General features: G+C 42.7%; 1 protein-coding gene and 1 long non-coding RNA gene across 11 annotated transcripts in view; one reads left to right on the forward strand and one right to left on the reverse strand.

Moving 5' to 3' along the window:
- The window catches only part of LOC105680274, a 153,131-nt gene that overhangs the window by 59,582 nt on the left and 77,644 nt on the right, over positions 1–15,905 (forward strand). For both annotated transcript variants that reach the window (XR_002945975.2, XR_004461016.1), the window contains one exon: positions 9,235–9,306. This is a non-coding gene — a long non-coding RNA (uncharacterized LOC105680274). The remainder of the gene's footprint in view (positions 1–9,234; positions 9,307–15,905) is intronic.
- LOC100749433 (gamma-aminobutyric acid receptor subunit beta) overlaps positions 1–15,905 on the reverse strand; it is a 98,335-nt gene that overhangs the window by 51,182 nt on the left and 31,248 nt on the right. The window lies entirely within an intron of this gene.

The raw sequence follows: 15,905 nt of genomic DNA on the forward strand, positions 1-15,905 counted from the left end.
AAATTTTTATTCTATATTTTCGACTTCTTTTTTCGCGTAGAATCACTCCCTTTCCGTTTGCACCACCAGTTACCAATCACCCTGCATAAATAACGCAATGAGTGACGCAAATTTGAAAGAAATACAAGTTAATGGTAATTTCTTAAATGTCGTGTGTACCTTCATTTGTAACGAAATTCTATGTTGTAGTAGATCTCAATGATGTCGGAAATGATATAAAGATGCTGTCATTTTTCAGATGCATTGCACCAAGTCGGTGTTATAATTAAACTTTCGCAAGAATTTCAGTGATGTATACGTAGACATTACAATTTCAATAGACACTGTAGGTTTAAAAAGTTATCACGCTTTAAAATATATTCTAAATTACAATTTTGGAAATTTTCTTTACTGCACGATACTAATTTATTAATTTGCAATTTTAAAAACGACGTGTCTGTATTCATTTAATATACTACATACGGCACTTATTCGAGTATTTCGTTCACCGCGTTAATAATTTTTCTTGTAAAAAGAGGAGAAAGAAGTTCACATAAGAAAGTTACCCGTGTCAATGTCAATCTAGGAGGCGTCGGACCGTGAACGGCGAGGTTAGTCGATGATCTGACATTTTGCAAGGTATGATACTGTCGGCGGGTGTCAGAGCATCTGCGCGTGGATAGCGCCTGTGTACACGTCGTGGGTTCCAAATGCGTCGTAGCCACATAACAGAAATGCCACGGGAAACAGATAGAGAAGTTATAAGAACGAAATCGCTATATGTCTTAGATGAAAGCAGGGGAAGTTATGATCGAATATCATTCGTTTCCGTTTTCGATGAAATGGAGTAACAAAGCTACCAACGAATGTCTTTATATCGCCCATTTTTATCATCTTGGCTCGCCTCAAAGCGAGGTCTGAAATCTTATAGAAATAGAAATCAAAATTCATGTGACTTTTGGACACTAGCTGTTAGTCACTTCGTTGTTAGTATCAATAAAGTAATAGTGTTTCATAATTATTATTGGTAACAAGCTCGGTAAGAAAACGAGTAAATCGACGAATTAGAAATCGACGTAAGATTGTTAGACTAACTATGAAATGTATTCGTCCACGGTGCCTATTAATACATTGTATTAGTATCGTTACATGATAAGAACTTAAATTTGTTGAGCTCGTGATTTTATAATTCGATCCAACGTAATTAGAATCTGAGAATCATGACGATTCAAATTCAACAAACTCGGACGCGTAGGATCTATCCAAAATCACCAGAATCCAAAGATCGCGATTTAATGAACCTAACAGTATGTTAGCCCGATCCGTGATGAATCTAACCACGTAACGACAGGTAACGAATCCAGAATCATCTCAATCTGGACTAGTATGGTATCAATTGTATATGTTGTATTTAGGATGATCCCAGCTAGATCCGCCATCTCGAGAGTGATTTGAACTCTATCTGTTTGATTTGATTCAATAGCAATTCAATCGAACGCGATCCGATGCGAGATTTTCAAGGGCCGTGGTAATTCTAATCAGGTTCTATGAATTCAGTATGATCCTAGGTGGGTCTGGCAAGTTGAAGCTAACGCAGATCCTATCCCGATCTATTAGGTTCGAAATAACTTCAGCTGCAATAATTCCAGCAATTCCGGAGGAATTCTCGAGTTCCGGGTAGCGTTATTCGAGTTTCATGATTTCGTGGTTGTACCAGTCATGCCCTATCAGCTTAAAATGGTATCTACCGGATATCGCGGTTTCACAATTATGTTCCTTCAAAGTGCGTAGGTCGTTTCAATTGGAAGTAAAGATATGCATCGAATTGTGGTTTTTTAAGTATCGAAAAAATGTCGGGCTTTCAGTTTCAATGTTTTTCTCTTCTCAAACGCAGTGCTTTTTTTTTTCTTTCCGTGTACTTTCGACTAGTCGCGCTATTTCTTATTTCGTTTTCCGTCTGGTTGCAGTCGTTCTCATTTTGCTTTCTTTTTCTTTGGTTTCGAATCCCTTGCGTTAACTTACGTTTTTCTTTTATTCGTGGAATACTTTTCCAGAACTTGCACGTTGCGACAGCTTTATCTTCCATTCGTTGTTCCTTCCGGGTTTCCCTTTGCTTGCCAAGAAACAGGATGAAAAAGGAAGGAGATCAAGAGCGGCCGCAAAACATATAGCATACGTGGCTAGCAGTGTATCCAACAGTTTCTTTCTACTCGATCGTTCTACGAAATCCCCCCATACCTCTTCTCGATTTGATTTGTGCTCGGCCTGGTACAACCAGCTTTATCGTCCAAGACAGTAAAATGCACAGCCTCTCGTGGCCGATTTCTTTCGTACGTTCGCCCCGCGATACCCTCCTTTAACTTCTGTTTAATACCATAATTTTTGAGGGGGAAATTTCTGCGCAATCCATTTTCCCGACCACGCCGCGCGTATCTCGATAAAACGACTCCGCTTTAACGACCCATGCGTCTTACAGGCGACATTTTTTATTTTCTTATTACTTAAATACAACTACCTTTTTTATTCTCTTGAAATACTCTGCTTGCCGATGGAAGACAAGTGTTTCCCATTTTCACTTTGTCGACGTACAATAAGGTAGGGTTATTTGAGTCGGAAGGACGTTTGAACGAAGCCAAGTCTCTTACCTTGTAATTTATTAAATTCGATTGCGAACGAGTTTTAGGCGACTTATATTTGAAAACAGATTATTCGACCTGTTGTTAATGGCGCGATAAACAGTGAGATATATCGTGTACTTACTTTGGACAGTTCTTCTTCTACGAGAATATGACTTTTACTCGTCAAAAGGAAATTGTTCGTTGAATGTTAATATTCTCATTGTCAGTTAATATCGTCATCGTGTAATTGTCATACTTCGGTACCGCGTATATATTACTTTATTTCAAAATCTTCTTTTCTTATTTGTTTCGTTAGATTTTATATATTGTCTTATTGATATTGTCTTTCGTTGTACCTACAATACGCGATATTTTCTCGTTCTTTCTTTATTACGTTACCTTTCGGAAACCAACTCCACTTACTGTTAATTCCCTAGTTTCGTTAGAAAAGTACACGATTAACTTTCATTTCTCGAGAAGAAAAAAATGGTACGCTCGTATAAGTTGATTTATTGCAAGAAGTACACATAAATACCAGCGAATGGCAAGATAAATGTAAAAAGCAGTGTTCGTAACATCATCGCGTTCCCGTACTTTTCGATCGTGGCTTCTGAACTTTCCTCATATACAACAAATTTGATTACTCTGTGGAAAGTTCAAGATTGAATTTTAAGTTGTTGAAGCTCCTGCGACTCGAATAATCCTCGCTGTATTTTAATCAATGGTCTTTGTTTATCCGCCTGTTCAATTACATCACCGTGGTAGAACGCCGAACAATCGTCGTTGCAAGTTTCGGCAACACCTACAAGTTGCGCAAGTGTTGCTGCACGGCCGAAGCCCCGCGGCCTTTGTCAAGATCTCTTCTCGCAATTAACAAGTTATCGGCGGCTACAAGACGTCGTCTGTTGGTCCTTCTAGCTATCGATCATCGTCTCGCCTAGGATTCTCCGGTTCTCCGTTCTTCTCGTCTTCGCCAATTCTTTCCACTCTCCCCTTTTCCCATCCTCTCCGACCATCGTCGTCCCTTCTCTTTATTCCTTTGCCAAACAGCCAACGTCACCGCGTATCGGTTATGAATTATTCATGATAAGCGAGCCGACGTGGGCACGAACGAAAAACCGGGTTATATTCTGGTCACCGGACGCTGTACATAACCGAGAGAAGAGGCGTGTGTGCGCGAACGAAAACGCTTTGCAGTGTGATTTACGCTAATTTCGGCACCGATTTACACGCTCGACCACAGCCAGGAAGCCGGTAAGTGCGCGGACGCATCCTTCCGGCCAGTGTCGCGTGTGCGCTTTTTATCGCCGCTCCGCCAACAAATTTCCCACCGTCGCCCTTCTCTCTCAGTTTGCCCCCCATATTTCTCTGTCCGGTTGTACGAGTCAGAATTAGTTCGCCGTTACCTCATGCTAATGAACGCGAGTGCTGATTAAATTTCTATCTTTTGCCCGTCGGTTAATATTCCTGGCAGCGAGCATGGCGCAAAAAGGGACGAGGGTGTAGCGCGCGGTAGAAGCATTGGCTGAGCGCGTGTTTTATTTACAAGCTCTTAGCGAATTCATTGCTGCGGCTGTTTGCTAGGTTTTACGAGAACCGACGGAAATGTTCTGTATTTTTAGCGGGACTCGAGAAATTGTTGAAACGACGTATCTCGAATGTCGGTCCTTTCTCTAGTGTCTTGCGTCATGTTTATTCTACCATTGCAACTAACAACGATTATAGTTTGGTTCTTTTTATGGATAATTTCTTATGCAAAGTTGATAGGATTGTTGTGTATAAAAATGTTTTAAAAGCGAAGTACGTTCGGAAGTGTCTGTTTTGCAGGAAAAATTTCCTAAACGACGCTGCACATTTTTCCGTTCACACGTTCGAATTGTACGACGAAACCGATTCGATCGCAGTTTAAGAATACACAAAGACATACAATGTCGTGTAAAAATTGGAAGATGGGTGTTATTTAGGAGAGAAGATATTTGCAAAGATTCTCTTTACGCGAAAGATGCTTCACCTCACCCACTGTGCGATGAATATTCGTTTGAAACACTTTCTTGTTCAATCGCTGCAAACCAAATCGGACATCGTGGCAACAAATTCATACCGCGCCCTATGTATAAATTCAGTATGCTTTTACCTAAAAATGTCATCTAATCCACTGTTTTATCAACAACATCGAGAACTCTGTTTACCACGGCTGCACAGATAATCATTTTTAAATCTAGACTGTTTCTGGCAAACTGTTTTTTACGCAACATCCTCGTAGATATTCACGATTTTCCAGCGATGGAATAAATCGAAATATTCCCCGGCTGTTATGCGTATACACACGTTGGTCGTTTCTCAACGTCCGCGGCTGGTCTCCCCATCAACCCCCTGTTCTGTCCCTCTGCCTCTGCCTCTGCCTCTCCCCGTTGCCACATAATTATCAGACGACGCTTTCATTGACGTCGTGCGGTGCTATTTTCACGCGGCGACCGGTAATAAATAACGCGCGTAATGGGATCGGAAAAACGTGTTCACGGATGGTCGTACAGATAGCGAAGAGAGAGAGAGAGAGAGAGAGAGAGAGAGAGAGAGAGAGAGAGAGAGAGAGAGAGAGAGAGAGAGAGAGAGAGAGAGAGAGAGAGAGAGAGAGAGAGAGAGAGAGAGAGAGAGAGAGAGAGAGAGAGAGAGAGAGAGAGAGAGAGAGAGAGAGAGAGAGAGAGAGAGAGAGAGAGAGAGAGAGAGAGAGAGAGAGAGAGAGAGAGAGAGAGAGAGAGAGAGAGAGAGAGAGAGAGAGAGAGAGAGAGAGAGAGAGAGAGAGAGAGAGAGAGAGAGAGAGAGAGAGAGAGAGAGAGAGAGAGAGAGAGAGAGAGAGAGAGAGAGAGAGAGAGAGAGAGAGAGAGAGAGAGAGAGAGAGAGAGAGAGAGAGAGAGAGAGAGAGAGAGAGAGAGAGAGAGAGAGAGAGAGAGAGAGAGAGAGAGAGAGAGAGAGAGAGAGAGAGAGAGAGAGAGAGAGAGAGAGAGAGAGAGAGAGAGAGAGAGAGAGAGAGAGAGAGAGAGAGAGAGAGAGAGAGAGAGAGAGAGAGAGAGAGAGAGAGAGAGAGAGAGAGAGAGAGAGAGAGAGAGAGAGAGAGAGAGAGAGAGAGAGAGAGAGAGAGAGAGAGAGAGAGAGAGAGAGAGAGAGAGAGAGAGAGAGAGAGAGAGAGAGAGAGAGAGAGAGAGAGAGAGAGAGAGAGAGAGAGAGAGAGAGAGAGAGAGAGAGAGAGAGAGAGAGAGAGAGAGAGAGAGAGAGAGAGAAAAACAGTCTGTGAAAAAATTCGAAATGGAGCCGGTTGCCGATACAAGCAGTTGGATTTGAACACGACCGGATACATTTAACGTTGGAACGCGTCATCCATCGTTAAATCCATTTGTCACTGTCGAAATGAGCACGGTGTCCTCCTACCTCTTTTCGTGCTCGCGAATCCTTTCATCCTTCGTCGCTTTCGACGGCATCGGTGCGCGAAAATCTCACATAACGTTCACGAGGGATCGATCATGTACGAGGGATTAACCGCGTGCGCCAAAGGAAAACGTTTTTTGTGCGTTGAAAAATGTGTAAACGATGGTTCCAGAGTTTTAAGAATTCCTCTTTTTTCCTTAGCTTTCCGCTTATCCTTAATTTGTTTGCAAAAGGCCTTTTCTCGTTTAGTTACAGACGACGAGTTTAATTTTTGGTAAATTTAGAGGCTTGCAAAATTCGTAACTTTAATTTCCAAGTAATTTTTTATCATGACACGGACGGCGGGAAGTTTTGTATTTGATAAACAGAAGAAGATAGTTTGGAAGTTTTGAGAATATTCTTATTTTTTACTTGTTATTAATTTACTCTTCGTATAGCGAGTAGATATTTTCCTGTTCAGTTATGACTGGCGAGTTTAAGGTTTAACGTTCGGCGAATTTAAGAGTCTCTAAAAAAGTTCATCGTATCGAAGGATATTTGACATTAACGTTGTCTTTATGGATTTAAGCGTTCGCGATGGAAAATTTTGTTTTTCCATAGAAACGTAGGATGTCGGTATTAAGACACTAAAGTGGCTTAAAAAAGTGACTGAAGCGAGCGATGGTTGAAACAAAGATATATTTTTCACCGGTTACCTGGTAATGAAACTATATTTAATACGCTGTTACCTCGTTTACCACGTATTTATGGGCCCCGGTATAAAAAAAGGTAATCCTCCAATGGTTTTGAAGTAGCGTAAAAAGCATCGTGACTAATTTTGAGGAACAAAAGTATGTACGACAGCTTCATAGATAAATGCTCGCGATGTATTAAACCTCGTAACAAACGAATATTTGAATTTTCGAAACTTTTGTTAAAATCATCGAGCCCGTTTTAACAAGAGTTCGCTGATCGTAAGATTTCAAGAGCCACAGATTTCCTCGAGATTTGCTCGAAACGACTCGAAATCTTCGTCTACATCTCGTTGTACGTAAAATCTTCGCGTTCGATGACGCGACCATTTTTAACGTTTCCAAAGATTCCATAAGAGAGTGGAGCATTGTTTCCTGTTAAACGATGCGTTCAACAATACTCTCGGCTATTTCCGTTGATTTTTAATCGAACGGAAGACAATTGGCCGAAAGTCGGAGATGTAGAAAGCTGTTTGGAATATCGCCAAAGCGGTTCCGTGGCCGTTTTAAAATTCAATTAAAACGGTTACTGTTCCCCTGGAACGCATCACTTCCTGTACACATTCGGCGTTATTCGTTTTAATAAAGGCGCCCGGTGAATTACTCGCGTTGTCGGCCAACCAAGATTGGATCCCGCGGTAATTAAACGCCGAATGTGAACCGGTCCCGCGTAAGGTGTATAATACACCTCTCTCGCTGAACGTCGCGCGGAAGTATAATTAATGCACGTAGTAATACGTTTATTCCGACCATTTTCAACTGCCTTTCCGTCGGTACCCGTCATTTGTGCTTCCCGTTTGAATACATTAGGATAATCCTGAATTGCAGATGAACGGTTGAGAGGGTTAATCCAGAGTTATACGAATATGATACGCTCTGTGCTCCGTAAATCGTAACCAACTAAAATCGAGTTAGGGATACCGTGTTCTAGGAACGATTTATCTTCACATCGGTGAACTACGTGTATATATTTCAATTTGTTACAACAAATTTTCACGCTACGTCACGTTTTCAACGAATAAATCTCTCTATCCCCACCTATTCAACTACGAAACAACGGTGTGCGATTACGAATTCAAGCCCCGTATCTCGGCTTCGTCGAATTAACGATACAACGAAACAGATGCTCGAACCTGGTTCGAAAATCCGGCCGCGTTTTCAGCGCGAATCCAACGTCGAGTTGACACTTTGACGCAGAAATGTATTACACCGAAGGGGTGGGGGGAGGAGGAGGAAGAGGAGGGAATGTTACGGTGCGGGGGGGTTGCAGCCCGAGTTCGGGGCCGAGCGCGGCTTTCGATTTTTCCGGAGGAAATTAAGAGAGCGAAGATAAATGGAAAACCGTTCGCAAAACGGTTTACGTCATAGTTCGGTAGTTAGGATAGAAAAAGGGGGGAGAGGGTGAGAAGAGGCAGGGGGAATGCAGCATCCAGCAAAGCTTATCGACGCATCTGTGTGAGACTGTGTGCGCGAATTTGACGTCACCGGCCGCCCCTCTCGCCCTCGCTCCCTTTTCTCTACCCCGTCGGTGTGACGCCCTCTATGTGGGTTATGACGATAGCAGGGGATACGCGCTCGGTTAACCCCTTGGCTGTGTACGTATTTGGTTCAAGCTTGCGAAAACAGCCGCGTGCACGATGCGAAGGCATCCCCTGGCCAACTTTGCACGCGCATAAATACAGGCGCACCGTTACAAGGATAGACACACGCGCTGCCTTCAACGCCCGTGTGCGTTAATTTCCCGCGCTTCTCCCTCGGCTATTTCTTTTTTTTTTTCGTGTCCGTTCTCTTTTCATTCGTCCCTCTTGCAGCCTATTCTCTTTTTGCCCAGCCAGAGATCACTGATTCTCCACGAATCGTGATTTCACCGTGAAACAACGTGAAACTTTGGAAAAGCGGGCGCGAATGACGGTGGAAAGTTTCCCAACCCATAGGCTGTGTTCGCGCGTTTCGACAAAAACCAGACGGCTGCCTCTCGACATAACGAATTAGAGAAATTTTAACATGGCTCGACGAGCAAGCTCGTTTTTTAAACGAGTTCGCGCGGATCGTGAAATTTTTCACCCATTCTTTGCCCTTTCTTCTTATCTCGTTTCGAAGCGATGTTGTCAAGGTGGTCTGTAATTAAAGAACGTTGATTCGAGTAATTTAAATGCAACCGGAGGTGCGAGCTTCCGTTACTTTGAAAGACGTAGCGAAACGCGACACAGAAAACGGATCAAGGAAAATTCCTTGATCCACTCGACGTTTATCGTTTGTGAGCGAAGAAATCGTGGCATTGGCGCGTGGGCGTTCACGACAGAAGAGAAATCGGACGACAGCGAGAGAGGCTGGATTCAGTCCTGGATCAATGAAAAACTTAATCTATTTGTTTCGCATGCGTCTAAATTTGTCTGTGTTCCTTTGTGTGATTGTTTGTGGGCTGAAGCGAACGGTAGGTAGCGCTCGGTTAATCTTCCTTTCATCCGTGTTTCTTGTTTCAGGTCGGCTTAAGGAGAGGACCATCGCAGTGTGAGAGCGTCGTCGCTTTCCAGGCAACCACGTCCGGTATTTAGGTAAGCGACACTGTTGCGGGCGTCGACGGACGATAAGAAAGACGGAGAAGCCCTATTAGACGAGCGACCCTGGCGGCGCTTAAGTCGCTATCAGTCTTGTCTGTGTTCTCGTTTCATCCCCTCTTTTTGTCCTCGGCCATTATCGTTTGACTTCAAATTAACCCGAAAAAATAACATTTTCCAGTGGCGTCCCGTTGTGCGCCATCGTTTTCACTGAAAGACGGAACGTTTCAACGGAGGAAAACATTCGAAACGTGCTTTCCGCGCGAAAGTTCGCGTGTTTGGTTTGTAAATATGGGCGGAACGTCGACAGAGAAAAGGCGAGAAAGAGCTTTCGAAACGGATTTTGCCATGGTGGCGTTTCTTTAACTCGTTCGACGATACTTTCAGAATGTTCAGCTGGTGCTGTGCTTGATGTTATAGTTCATGGAATCGAACATCTGCCTCGAGTTACGTGCTGCAGTGTTAATGAACGCTTGAAACGACACTTCGAGCGTTTTTACCGACTCTCTTATTTGAAATTTTGATATTCTATAGATATAGATTTGAGACAAATGTTCTAGAGAGATCTGTTAAAATGTAGCGGTATTGGATATATTTTCCGAACTTTGAGTTTCGCGTATATTACGATTAATATTACGTTTAGTTGAATCGAACGTTTGTTCCGACTTACGCATTGAAATGTTAACGAACGCTTGTTCGATTAACATTTCAAGCATTTTCGGAATATAAAAGAAGTAAAAATTCATTCGTTTTACAGTTTGTATATTTGTAAATAATTGAAGGAATCTAAAGTAGCATTCTACGAGGATTTCTAAAAAATTCACGAGCGAATACGTTGGTACTGCAGATGTTTTCTGTATTCTTAATTTCCGTTATAGATCATCGAATCCAACGTCCGAGTTTAAACGTCAATAACCACTTGAGTTCGAATTTCCAGCACTTTAAGAACTAATTCCTTAAAATTCTTTCATTTCAAAATTGATAATTTTATAAATACGAGAATCGGAGAGAAAAGATCGTAAGAAGAATTTGGGAAAAATTTGCAAACGAAATTACCACAGGTTTCTAAGTTGTTTCTTCTCAGAATATCCGCGAATCTTAAGATCTCTGATAAAGCCAGCCGCAACGGAGCCTCGGGATTATTTCCCTAAAGGGCACGGTTTAGATCCGGAAGCTTCTAATAGATTCAATTGCAAACACCTGGCCCGTGAAAGTCTCAAGAATCTCATTTAGGTATTGGGTTTGCCGCAGGGATATTCTTGGGTTTCTTATTAGGAAAGTGGAAGCATCGCTCTAACAACACCAAACAAGTTTTTTAATTATTGAAATACATATAGCGAGTCGTACTTCAGCAATTTTTTTCATCGTGAAACGCTGTTTTTAACGAAGAATCCGCAAGAATTATCTAACAACCCTACTATCATTTCCAAAGAATCTTCGCTCATTAAGCCATTGAAATCTCTGCCGTGCCACTCCTTTCTCAAAATCTTCTTCTACATTTAAACCAGAAACCACTTCTACCAAACTAACTCGTATGTCAGCGAAATTAGGAACGTTCTTTGCTACAAGAATCCCGTTTTATACTGCGTAAAACCACGAGGATAGCATCCGTTAGAGAAATCCAGGGCGAAAAAATCCCGGAGCATCCCCTTGAACGAATCTCTCGACGTTGGACGATCGCTCGATCTCAATTTTGTTTCGCGTGAATTCGTCGGTTGTGTCCAGCCATACTAACGGTCCTGCTCGTCCGCATAGAAGGACGAACGACGGGGTTGTATACGTCAAACGATTGCCGCGATGTAACGAAGACGAGGACCAGAATGAGAACGAGGGCGAGGGTGAGGGCGAGGGTGAGACACGGCTCATTAAACGTCGACCTCCTCCCTCGGCAAACGGACCGACGGTACAAGAGCTACACGCTGGAAATTGTTGTGCAAATACGACTACATTTATCCTGCAGCCTCTTGGCAAGCGCATATATTATTCAACGAGGAATACTGCGCCTTTCTCGTTCTCTCCGTTCAATCTTACCCCCGCGCGCGCTTCGTTTATTTTATTCTCCTTGTTTTGCATGGGCGTTTTAGACGACGAGCAGAGAGTCGAAAATCTCGACTCGAAGTCTCGAGAGTCTCTGGCCTGCTTACACCGTAGCAGCCACGTTGGCAACGTCTTTCACGTTGGATCGTTTCAGGATCATGGTTCCAGATACGATCACGCGCATACGGGTCGACCGACTTACGTGTTTTACGATGGAATCCACGGGACGCTGGTTTGGCGCGTGATAAACGCGCGCGCATGCTATCAAACATAAAATTAAGATCGCGGAAAACGGGACGCGTTTGAGTCGGTGTACTCGCTTTTTCCCCCTCTTGCACGATGCGTCGTTCTTTTTCTACGGGATTTGCGTTAATCCTGCACTCTCAGACTTGGTTGCGCCATTCTATCTTACACACGTTAGATCTTCTTTTAATTTGCTATTTTCCCGAAACTCCTCTTTGTTTCTTTCTATTCGAAATACGATTGTAAATTGCGAAGTTTCTCGATTTATTATCGATTCTCTTTGTTGTTGACGAAACGAACGAAACGGATCGCAAGTTTTACACCTGAACGAACGAGTTGGCTCGAAATCGAAATCGCACGCGATTACAAGCTCGTCAATGGGAATGACAGCCGGCTCTTTATCGCCATTCGTCGCACTCTTGACCGTGGCCGTGTTCGCAGTGATGGACGTAAATAACGAGACTGCGCCAGTCCACATGAATAAGAGAGATCGCAGATACGCAACGAGACAACAAAGACACTGTTCTTGTTGTCCTTATTGCTACTCGTTGGCCTTTTTAGCCGTCACGCGTTTCACGATCACGAACGCGAACGATTAACCAAGATCGAAGATACAACGGTCGTCGACAATGACTACAACAACAAGAACGACTGCCACGACGACAACGACACGCGGGGCCGGGCCGGTTCGTCGGGAACTAACTTCTCATTGTCTTTATTGCAACTCCATGGTCGGCTTATCTGCGGGACACGCGATGTTCCCAAGAACTCTCGTAGATAAGAAGTTTTTCGTTCAAAACAGCAAAGAACATCTTCGTCGTGTTATTGCTACGATCATCGTTACGGCTGCTGCTTAAAAAAACTCGCATTGTCCGCGGAATACGGCAAAGAAAAAAAAGTCTCCCTTATGGTTGAACCATTTTCGGTAGACACGTAATTGTCATAGTTTCCTCTTAGCACGTTCCTTCGTCCTTCTCTTCGTTCTATGCGCAAAGTTTCCTTTTATTAATCTCTCTTGTCTCTTTATGCCCTCCGAATCCTGTATTCCCGTTGATTTTCGATTCAATGGCGTGTCGATACTTTTATCATCGTACAAAAGCTTTCTCCGTTTCGATATTTATCGGAATATCCCTTGAAATTAAATTTCTCTTGAAACATCGTGAAAGGGGTGGAAATTCCGTTACGTCGAAGCTAGAGGCCAACGAGAAAGGATCTGCGGGGATCGAGAACGCGCGAAGAAAGTCGCCGGACGAATTTCAAGGAATAACTCTTCTATATCGTGGTGGTGGCGGTGGCGGGGGCGTAGGAACCATCGGGGGTAGGTTTTCTCATAAAAGTTTCTCGGCCGAGTCGACGGCGCCGTCTCGTATTTCGCTGCAAGTAAATTCTCGTTGTCCTTATTACGATTCGTGGTCGGCTTATCCAAGGAGCACGCGATGTGCCTGGGAATTTAGATAAGCATCCCTTGGCCTAGACCGTACGAACGTCGGAATCGGAACTTGTACACGACTTCCACCTCTCTTCTGAAACCTTCCCCGCATCGTTTCTCAGCCAGGTCGACTCGTTTAAAGACGGCTATTAGACGGTGGGCCAAGGAACGGCTACCATGTATTTCTCGGGGTAGCTTTAAAAATGCATAGCTACCACCTGCGGGGACGGCGTACGTGTCGTTCGACGATGAACTTAGTCGTTTTTCTGCGTTAAACGCGAATTACTATGTTGGAGACTTACGTTGGTTGTAGGATGTAGCCCGCCGTGCGAATCGGTTTATAAACACGTCTGTTACCGATCCAATTTTCGTTATCTAAGTAACGTTATATAAGTAGCAATGCAACGAAGTTCAATATTTACTTATAAATTCGAACGGAAATGAAGTATCCAAAATTCACTTCATAGAAAGATTCATTTCGTAGAATAGTACTCTTAAGATGTAGAATAATACTCTTCGATGTTCATCAGCTGGTTTTGAAGCTCAGTATCAAAACTTTGATATTTCAATGAATCGAACTGCTTCCAATTGGTAATCGAATGGCGACAGTCAGAAACTTTTATCGAATTCTTCCAAGAAATTTGAGAAAATTACACCGAGTTACGAATAAAGAACAGAATTCCCATAAATGTTAATCTCAGTTTAAAAATAATAGAGAGAAGCGATTCTAAATAAATGGTATATTTCTGGCAAGTGCTTCTAAACCGGTGTTCGATTTTGCCTGAAGGTATTTATCGGCGGCTTGAATTTGTTGTGTTTTGTTGATTCCGATGCTTCTAAAACTACTGCTCCTCTTTTGGAAACGTTTGAAATATCTTGCGCCTTGTTAACTTTTAAGCAAACTTATACAACTGAACAAGTTGTTGGAAAGTGTTGAGAACTGTGAATCTTAATCGCCGAAATAAATGTATAGGAACACTTGGATTACACTTAGAATCGATATCAAAATAGTTTCAGATTTATTTGATATGTGATTTACAAGATATTCGTCGATACACATTTGCACGCGTCTCAGAACTCTCTTTGTCTCAGTATCTTCTTTATCACACTACCAACGGAACAGTTGCATTCTTCTGTTTTACGAGACGCACATACCCCCCACACACTCATACTCATATATGCGTGTCACTACTACGCGGCTAATCTAGTGTAGTCATATCTCAATAGAAAGCAATAGCTAAATATCGCTATTAAGGTATGTATAATTTTGTGTGCTAGACTAGATTGGCCGCGTAGTAGTGACACACGTACGTGAATATGAGTGTGTGGATGTGTGCGTCTCAAAAATAGATGAATGTAACTGTTCCGTTGGCAGTGTGGTATGGAAGATGGTGAGACAAAGAAAGTGCTGAGAGTGCAAATGTATATCGACGAAGATCCTAGAAATCGTTTATTAAATAAATCTAAAACTATTTTGATATGAATTCTAAGTGTAACGTTCGTGTTCCTTTACTTTTATTTCGGCAATTAAGATTCACAATTCTCAGTAATCGCGAACAAAAAAAAAAAAAGAAATGAAGATGGCACATAGAAAATAACAAAACTTCTGTTTCGTTCAATTTCGAAATGGAAATGGTAAATTTGGATATTTTAACTATAAGAGAAGAGTACAAATAACAGAAAAGTACTCGGATCTGTGTCACATGCAGTGTACGTGTTGAAGCTACTAAAGGTCGCTTCTATGGCTCGTATAATTAACCAAGATCGATGATACCGAAGACGCGAGGCGACCAGCAATATCGGTTCGATGAAACAATCTTTGATGATCGACGCTCCGATGTGGCGGGAACAGTGGGCCAGTTTGCTTTTCCGCCTTTGCTCGCCGCAAAGTTTGTTTGCTTTACGTAGGATGGAAAGAGTAATTATCGTTCTCGCGAAGATTCAACAATCTGTTCCGTTCCTTTTCTCTGGAGCTGTTTGGAAATGACACCTGGCGAACGTTTCTGTTACCAATCATGCAAATATCTTGAATTCAATGGTCCTCCCTTAGATTCTCTTAATTCAATATTTTTCACGCGTATAGCGGGAAAAATCTTTCTATATAGTTCAGTTCACGCTTCTGATCAATTGACGGTGATTTAAATATAAAAATGCGATAGTGTCTTGCAATTTCATATTTTTATAAACGTAACTAATGAAATGAAGTCTAAATAGAGATATGTTTCGTCTAGCAAATACCAGGTACTTTATTTCCAAAACATTTTCCTGTTCGCGAAACAGCAACGAATCGTTTTCGTCGCGACAATTGGCATTAACATCGCCAGTAGCCGGACATACGTTGCAGTCATAAAGAAATGTAGCGATGCAGAACGAAAGCGTCTTCCTTATCGCTCGACATTTTAACGATAACACAAAATGTATCTTGCTTTACTGTACGTTTCGTAGACTGAACACCGGCATAGACGTATCGCCCCGTCTAATAGACTACGCTTACGCTTCTATGAAGCGACGACTCGTAAATAGTGGGCCATAACTTCGCTGATTCCTATAAAACTACCTGTTTAAATCGAAGTCAATTTTACCTGTGTGAAACGAACGCGAAAGAGGTACATTCCGGGCGTTGACAGCGATAACAACGCGGACAAGAAAGATCGTTAGAGTGTCGACTAACCAACGTCGGGTCGCGACTCGACGCAACAACGATGATGGGTGCAACGAGCACGCTGCAGGGCGTTTACCATTATCTAATGGACATGCCAGTCGAATGCAACGAGCCGTTATTCTTACGTCTTACGCTGGTTCCTCGTAGCCAGCAGGGCGTAGCTTCGTTATTAAAGTCCAACCTCGTTCACAGCTTGGAGACTATAACCGGCTAGATTAGCCGGCC

This window comes from Bombus impatiens, unplaced genomic scaffold (assembly GCF_000188095.3).
Source record: "Bombus impatiens unplaced genomic scaffold, BIMP_2.2 scf_0128, whole genome shotgun sequence".
Classification (NCBI taxonomy): domain Eukaryota; kingdom Metazoa; phylum Arthropoda; class Insecta; order Hymenoptera; family Apidae; genus Bombus; species Bombus impatiens.